The following is a 9,211-nucleotide window of genomic DNA, read 5'->3' as shown; positions in this document are numbered from 1 at the left end:
TTCTTACTCATTTTATTTCTCTTTCTTGTCTAATTGCTCTGGCTAATATTTCCAGAACTATATTGAGTAGGAGTGGTGACAGTGGTTATCTTTGTGTTGTTTCTGATTTTAGAGTGAAAGCATTCAGTTTCTGTCCACTTAGTATGATGTAGGCTGTTGGTTAATCATAGATGGCTTTAAAAAGCCTTTTCTACATCTATTGAGATGATCATGTGATTTTTGTCTTTGGCTCTTTTGATATGGTGTATTACATTTATTGATTTGCATATTTTGAACCACCCCTGAATTCCTATAGTGAATCCCATGTGCCCATGGTATCTCATCTTCTTCATGATTTTTGTATTCTGTTTGCTAGTATTTTATTGAGGATTTTTGTCTATGTTCATTAGAGAGATTGGCCTGTAGTTTTCTTTTTGGTTGGGTCTTACTCTGGTCTTGATATCAGATTAATACTTGCCTTCCAGAATGAGTTAGGAAGCATCGATTCCTTTTCCTTTTCATTAAAGAGTTTGAAGAGTATTGGCATTAAATCTTCTCTAAATTTATTGTAGAATTAGGCTGTGAACCCTTCAGGACCTGGGATTTTCTTTGTTGTCAAATTGTTAATTACATTTCAATTTTATTGTCTAATATGAGGTTATTCAGAATTTTTATATCTTCCTGATTCAGCTTTGGTAATTCATATGTTTCTAGGAATCTATCCTTTTCTTCTGTTTTCCACCCTATGCAAGTAAAAATTTTCAAAGTAGCTATTGTTGATCTTCCATATTTACACAGGATCTGTAATGATTTTACCCTTTTCATTCCTTATCACATGGATTTTTTTTTTCTTTTTTTGATAAGGTTGGTTAGGGGTTTATCAATTTTATTTAATCTTTCAAAGAACCAACTCTTAGATTCAGTGATTTTTTGTATTAATTTCTTAGTCTCAAGTGCATTAATTTCTGCTCTCATCTTTATAATTTCCTCCCTTCTTTGGGCTTTGGGCTTGATTTGCTCTTGTTTCTCTAGAGGCTTGAGGTGTAACCTTAGATTGTTTATTTGTGCTCATTCTGTTTTCTTCATGTGAGAATTTACCGCTATAAATTTCCCTCTGAGAACTGTTTTCATTGCATCCCACAGATTCTGGTAAGTTGCAGTTGCATTTTCATTTGATTGTAGATATTGTTTAATTTATTTTTTTATTTCTTCTTGGACCTATTGGTTGTTTAGGAGGGTGTTAATTTCCATGTATTTCTTTTGTCAATAATTTCCAATTTCCTTGCACTATGGTCAGATAATATGCATGGGATAATTTTAATTCCTTTGCATTTACTTAAGCATGTTCTATGGCTAATATATGATCTATTTTAGAGAACATCCTGTGTGCAGCTGAGAAGAATATGTATTCTGATGTTGTTGTGTGGAGCACTCTTTAAGGATCTACTAAATCCACTTGTTCACAAGTTTGGTTCAATTCTTTTATTTCTTTGCTAATTTTTTGTCTAGTTTGTCTATCTCTTTGTGACAATGAGGTATTGAGTTCTCCTGTTACAATTGTGTTATTGCTTATTTGATCTTTCATGTCTATTAATATTTGTCTTATATAGTTGTATGCTCCTGTATTTGGTGCATATTTATGGTTGTTATATATTTATGATTGTTATCTCTTCCTCTTAAAGTTTTCCCCTAAGAAGTATGTAATGACCTTCTTTATCTCTTGTGACCATTCTTGGCTTGAAGTTCACATTGTCTGGAAACAGAATAGCTACTCCTGCTTTTTTTCTGGGTTCCTGTCAAATGGAGAGTTGTTTTCCTTCCTTTGACTTTCAGTCTATGAACCTCCTTTTGAGTTAAATGTATGTAGGCTGTTGGTTAATCATAGATGGCTTTAAAAAGTCTTTTCTAACAATCTAAGGTTACACCTCAAGCTTCTAGAGAAACAAGAGCAAATCAAGCCCAAAGCCCAAAGAAGGGAGGAAATTATAAAGATGAGAGCAGAATATGATGTAGGCTGAGTTAAATGTATTTAACTGTATAACCAACAGCCTACATCATACTAAGTGGACAGAAACTGAATGCTTTCACTCTAATACATTTAAATGTATTTCTTGTACACAGCATATTGATGAATTTTGTTTTTTGATCCATTCTGCTACTCTGTTTCATTTAATTGGTGAATTGAGGCCATTTAATTAATGGTTATAGCTGCTATATATTGGCTTATCTTTGTTATGTTATTTTCCTGCTATTGGTTCCCTATTTTCCCGTGTGTAATTGCTTGCCCTTCTTGGTGCTTTCCATGTGTCATTGTTCTTGGAATTGTGGTTTTTTTTTTTTTTTTAATCTCTTTCTAGTATATCTTTCAGTAGTCTTTGTAGGGTTGATTTGGTAGTCATGAATTTCTTCATTTGTTCTTTGTCATGGAAATATCTTATCTCTCCATTAATTTTGAAAAATAGTTTTGTAGGGTACATCAATCTGGGTTGGAAGCTGTTTTCTTTCAGGACTTAAAATACTTCACTCCAAGCTCTTCTTGACTTGATGGTTTGTGTTGAGAATTCTGTCATGATTCTGATGGCCTTTCCTTTACAGGTTATCTATTTCCTTTCTCTAATAGTTTTTAATAGTCTGTTCTTGTGCTGAATTTCTGGAATCTTGGTTACTATATGTCTGGATGTAGATTTATTTTGCTTATGGCTAATTGGAGTTCTGTATACCTGACTTACTGCATGTCAGATTTTCTTCCCTTGTTTTGGAAATGTTCTGCTATTACTTCTGTAAATAGTCTTTTTATGTTATTTGTGTTGACTCCTGCTTTTTTGTTGACATCTATCAGTCTTACATTGTTTTTCTTTGCCTCATCTTGCAGCTGTTGAATTGTTATTTCCTGGTTCCTTGTTATTTCGGAGTGATCTTCCCTTTTGTGATCACTAGATGCAACCCTGTCTTCAAGGTCTCAAAGTCAATCTTCAATTTAGTTCAAGCAGTTTTGCCAGCTTTCAATGAAATTTTTAATTTCCTGGATATCTCTTTAAATCTGTATTATGCATTCTTATTCTTTCCTATATTGTTCATTCAAAGTTTCCATCATTTTCCTATGCTTCTCTAGTTTTTTATCTATGTCTCCTTCACATATGCTGAGCAATTCTTTCATTATGGTTGTTATTTCCTTTTTTACCTGAGAGATTATTTATGATCTCATTTATTTCATAGTCTGATGGAGTTGTTTCTTTGCTTCAGTTGCTATCATTTCAGAAATTTCAAGTGTGTCACTTCTGTTTTCTTCTAAGCCTATGTCTCCTGGACTTGTTCTGGATGGGCTGGAGATCTGAGATGGCATTTTGCTCCTTCGCCTTGACATTTCTTTTTTCAAAAAAATTCTTTCATTTTATTTTCTGTGATGATCCTTGTGAGTTTGGGTAGTAGGTAGCTATATTACTAGTATCAAGGCCTCTATAGAAAAAGTCTGTTCTTCAGGGATATCTTCTGTGTGTAAGAGACTCTTGGTTTGTGTCTGTTCCAAGATTTGACCTTCCCAATTAATTGAAAGTTGAATGTTAGTTTATGTTTGGCTCTGTCCCCAGTTTTTGGTGTAGGGTATGGTGAGGTTATTACCCCAGAGCTTCCCAATATTGTTACATAAAGGAGAACAACTGATTATGACAGTTGTGATATCCTAGCTACAGTATTACAATTAGCAGGAATGGTAGCATCAAGTACAATTCAGAAATTGATTAGCTGTGGTAACGATTAATTTTTCACTTTAGACCATAGGAGCAAAGCTGATAGCTATATAAAAGAACCAATCATAAATTAAGGATTTGAAGGCAAAGTGTTTCCCCTTGTTTGAGTGGATTTACCCTGGGTTCCTCTGGATGAGCTGGTTGCCATGCATAAAGCACTTCACGTGCTGGCTGCCCATCCTGTGGTGTAGGGGGATGGACCAGGTACCTGGGTTCCTCCAGATGGAGGCTTCTGCAATTGCAGAGGGGTGGTGGGCAGGGTCTGTCCCCACCCATGTGGCTCAGCACAGGTCACCAAGGGCTCTCCTTCCACATCTGTGGGGTATACAGATAATCCTTGGCTTGAATTGTTTGGCCTAATATGACATGTAGATCCATTTAATTATCCTAATTCACCACTTGTGAGATGTCAGGAATTTAGTGACTCTGTGCATGAGAATTTTGAATTTCTTTGGCCCAGCAGGAAATATAATGATGCTGGCTGGTTGGTCCTAGCATCCCTGGACAAACTACTGAAGGAAAAGAATGAGCTCAAAGCATCCATAGGAAGTTTAAAGTCTTCTGGCTGTGAGGGCAAATTAATAAAGGAAAATAAGGAGCTCAAAGATACAAATTCCTTGCTCCAGACACAGGTAAGACATTTAAAACTTTCTAAGTGTGTCCTGAAAGAAAATCTCCTCTCTTTTAACCAAAAGGCTGAGATTGCAGAAACTCAAACACAGTCCCTCATGATTCAGTTGGCTGAACTGCAACATAAATTTAATGCTCAGCCTCGAAGGGTATCTGAAACAAAAGTGAGGGCATTGATTGGAAAGGAATGGGATCCCATAAACTGGGATGGAGACACATGGGAGGATCCTGAGGAAGCTGAGGATGTTGAGTTCCTAGATGCCAATGAGATTATTTTGCTGGAGGAAGAGATTTCCTCACCTGCTTTGGCAGAGGCATTGTTGCCTCCACTCCCTGTGGTATTGGCATCTCCTAGTATGCTTGGGAAATTAATCCTCTGTTGACCACACAAGATGATACTGAGACTCCTCAAGACCCACCTTCACCACCCATTTTTGCATCTAGGCCCATAACCAGGCTCAAATCACAGAAGACTCCTAAGGGTGAGGTACATACTGTGACCCATGAGGAGGTCCACTATTCTCCCAAAGAACTCGAATTTTCTAACTCTTACAAGCAGAGGCCTAATGAACAAATGTGGGAATGCATTTTATGAGTGTGGGATGATGGTGGAAAAAATATACACCTGGATCCAGCTGAATTTGTTGATATGGGCCCATTCAGCAGAGATTCTGAATTTAATGTTGCAGCTCATGGAGTAAAGAAATGTGTTAATAGTTTATTTGGCTGGTTGACAGAAGTGTGGTTCAAAAGATGGCCCACTGCAAATGAGTTAGAAATGCCTGATATTCCATGGTTTACTATCAATGAAGGGATTCAGAGGCTTAGGGAAATTGGAATGCTGGAGTGTGGATCTGTCAAGTTAAACCTAATCCTCCATATTGGGATGATCCAGAAAATATATCCTTCACTAACACCCTAAGAAACAGATTTGTGAAGGGAGCACCGGCATCCCTGCAGAGCCCTGTCATTGCTCTCCTCTGTATACCAGACCTTATGGTGGGGACTGCAGTTACTCAATTAGGACATATAAGGGCAGTGAGCTTGATTGGATTCCAGAGTGTCAGAGGTCAGGTGGCAGCACTTAATTGCCAAAGGCAGGGTCTCTGTACTTATCATAATGGACAGCAGATGCAGAACACTGACCAGAATAATCTGACAAGTGCAGACCTATGACATTGGCTGATTAGCCATGGTGTTCCCAAAAGTGAAATAAATAGAAAGCCTACAAAATTTTTACTAGATTTATATATTCAAAAAAATTTAAGGGCAAGTGAATGGAAGCCTGCATTGAATCATGGTAACAGGGAATCATGGCCCCTAAACCAGTTCCCGGATTTAAGCCAGTTTACAGACTCAGAACCCCTTGAATAAAGGGGAGGCCAGGTCCCCTTGGGAAGGATCCTGATAGGTTTAAAATCTGTACAGTCAGTCTTTCTCGCATCTTTCCCCAGCAGGACCTAAGGCCTTTGGCCTGAGTGACTGTACGCTGGGAAAAGGTAATGACCAGACATTTCAGGGACTACTGGACACTAGTTCTGAACTAATACTGATTCCAGGGGCTCCAAAACGTCATTGTGGCCCTCCAGTACAAGTGGGGGCCTATGGAGGTCAGGTGATTAATGGAATTTTGGCAAAGGTCCGACTCACAGTGGGTCCAATAGGTCCTCGAATCCATCCAATAGTTATTTCCCCTGTTCCGGAATGCATAATTGGGATATATATGCTCAGTGCTTAGCAGAATCCTAACATTAGTTCTCTAACCATTGTGTGAGGGCTATTATGGTTGGGAAGGCCAAGTGGAAGCCATTAGAATTACATCTGCCTGGTAAAATAGTAAACCTAAAGCACTATTGCATTCCTGGAGGGATTCCAAAGATTAGTGCCACTATCAAGGACTTGAAGGATGAAGGGGTAAGTGGTCCCCACTACATCTCCTTTGGCCTGTACAAAAGACAGATGGGTCTTGGAGAAGGACAGTAGATTACCATAAATTGAATCAAGTGGTGAATCCAATTGCAGCTGCAGTACCAGATGTAGTTTCCTTGCTTGAGCTAATTAACACATCTCCTGGTAGTTGGTGTGCAGCTATTGACTTGGCAAACACCTTCTTCTCCATACTTATCCATAAGGACCATCAGAAACATTTTGGTTTCAGCTGGCAAGGCCAGCAACATACCTTCACCATCTTACCTCAGGGATATATTAACTCACCGGCCTTGTGTCACAACTTAGTTAGTAGGGAGCTTGATCACTTTTCTCTCCCACGAGATGTCACACTGGTCCATTACATTGATGATGTTATGCTGATTGGGCCTAGTGAGCAGGAAGTAGCAGCTACTCTGGATTTATTAATACAGCATTTGAGAGCCAGAGGACGGGAAACATATCCAACAAAAATTCAAGGTCCTTCTACTTTGGTGAAGTTTCTAGGTGTCCACTGGTGTGGAGCATGTAGAGACATTCCTTCTAAGGTAAAAGATAAGTTGTTGCATCTGACTTCCCCTACAACCAAAAAAGAGGCACAGTGCCTAGTGGGGATTTTTGGATTTTGGAGGCAACACATTCCTCACTTAGATGTCTTACTCCAGCCCATTTACTGAGTGACTCTGAAAGCTGCTAATTTTGAGTGGGGCCCAGAACAAGAAAAGGCTCTGCAATAGGTCCAGGCTGCTGTTCAGGCTGCTCTGCCCGTGGGGCCATATGATCCAACAGATCCAATCGTGCTTGAAGTGTCAATGGGAGGAGGAGATGCTCTTTGGAGTCTCTGGCAGGCCCCCATAGGTGAATTGCAGTGCAGGCCTTTAGGATTTTGGAGCAAGACTCTGCTGTCATCTGCAGATAACTACTCTGCCTTTGAAAAACAGCTCTTGGCCTACTACTGGGCCCTAGTGGAAACTGAATACTTGGCCATGGGACACCAGGTCACCGTGAGACCTGAGTTGCCTATCATGGCCTGGGTATTATCTGATCCACCAAGTCATAAGGTTGGAAGTGCACAGCAACAGTCTATCATTAAATGGAAATGGTATATTCATGATTGAGCCAGAGCAGGTCCAGAGGGTACCAGTAAATTACATGAGGAAGTTGCCCAGATGCTTATGGCTCCTACATCTGCTATACTGCCTTCTGTTTCCCAGCATGCACTTATGGCCTTGTGGGGTGTACCATATGATCAGCTGTCAGAGGAAGAGAAGTCTATGGCCTGGTTTATGGGTGGCTCTGTATGCTATACAGGCACCACCTGCACTTGGATAGCTGCAGCATTACATCCTCTTTATGGGATATCCTTAAAGGACAGTGGTGAGGGGAAATCATCACAGTGGGCAGAACTTTGGGCAGTGCACTTGGTAGTACATTTTGCCTGGCAGGAGAAATGGCCAGGTGTGCAACTGTACATTGATTCATGGGCCATAGCCAATGGTCTGGCTGTATGGTCAGGAATGTGGAAAGAACATAACTGGAAAATTGGTGACAAAGATATTTGGGGAAGAGGTTTGTGGGTTGACCTCTCCATGTGGGCAGAGGATGTAAAAATATTTGTTTCCCATGTGAATGCTCACCAAAAGGTGACATTGGCAGAAAAAGACTTTAATAGTTAAGTAGATAAGATGACCCATTCTGTGGATAATGGCCAACTTCCTTCTTCAGTCACTCCCGTGATTGCCCAATGGGCCCATGAACAGAGTGACCATGGTGGCAGGGATGGTGGTTATGCATGGCTCAGCAACATGGACTCCCATTCACCAAAGCTAATCTTGCTACAACTACTGCTGAATGCCCAATATGCCAGCATTAGAGGCCAACACTGAGTCCCTGATATGGCACCATTCCCTGTGGTGATCAACCTGTGACCTGGTGGCAGGTTGATTATATTGGACAACTTCCATCATGGAAGGGACTGCATTTTGTCCTCACTGGTGTAGACATGTATTCTGGATATGGATTTGCCTTTGCTGCATATACTGCTTCTGGCAAAACTACCATCCATGGACATACAGAATGCCTTATTCACCATCATGGAATTCCACATAGCATTGCCTCTGACCAAGGAACATATTTTATAGCCAAAGAAGTAATGTAAGGGGCTCATGCTCATGGTATTCACTGCTCTTATCATGTTCCTTACCACCCAGAAGCAGCTGGATTGAGAGAAAGGTGGAATGGTCTTTTGAAGACACAGTTAAAGTGCCAGCTACATGACAATAGCTTGCAGGGCTGAGGTAAGGTACTTCAAAAGGCTGTATATGCTTTGAATCAGCACCCACTATATGGCACTGTGTCTCCCATAGCCAGGATTCATGGGTCCAAGAATCAAGAGGTGGAAGTAGGGATAGTACCACTCACCATTACTCCTAGTGATCCACTAGAAAAGTTTTTGCTTCCTATCCCAACAACCTTATGTTCTGCTGGCTTAGAAGTCTTAGTTCCAGACAAGGGAAGGCTTATATCAGGAAGCACAACAATGATACCATTGAACTGGAAGTTAAGATTTCCCCCTGTTCATTTTGGTCTCCTCATGCCTCTGAGGAAACAAGCTGAAAAGGGAGTCATAGTGCTGTCAGGGTTAATTGACCCAAACTAACAAGGGGAAATCGGACTACTACTCCACAATGGGGGAAAGGAAGAATATATGTAGAGTGCAGAGATCCCTTAGGGTGCCTTTTAGTATTACCATGCCCGGTTCTGCATCTTGGGGTAAAAATGACATGCCCTTACCCTTCTGGGATGGTGCTCATTGTGTCAATTTGAGAAGTTTAGAAGGTTAACTATATGACACAGCAGGGAGCCAGTGTCCTTACTTTGTATTCACCCTGAACCTGTGCAAGAGGAAGGCATGCAGAGGGTGTGAATGT

General features: G+C 40.3%; 1 pseudogene; it reads left to right on the top strand.

Moving 5' to 3' along the window:
- LOC102007361 overlaps window positions 1–8,940 on the top strand; it is a 12,190-nt pseudogene extending 3,250 nt beyond the window's left edge.
- The last annotated feature ends 271 nt before the right edge of the window (window positions 8,941–9,211 follow it).

The sequence above is a fragment of the Chinchilla lanigera genome, unplaced genomic scaffold, assembly GCF_000276665.1.
Source record: "Chinchilla lanigera isolate Chin_1 unplaced genomic scaffold, ChiLan1.0 scaffold00114, whole genome shotgun sequence".
Classification (NCBI taxonomy): Eukaryota; Metazoa; Chordata; class Mammalia; order Rodentia; family Chinchillidae; genus Chinchilla; species Chinchilla lanigera.
This window is presented reverse-complemented; position numbering and strand designations above follow the sequence as displayed.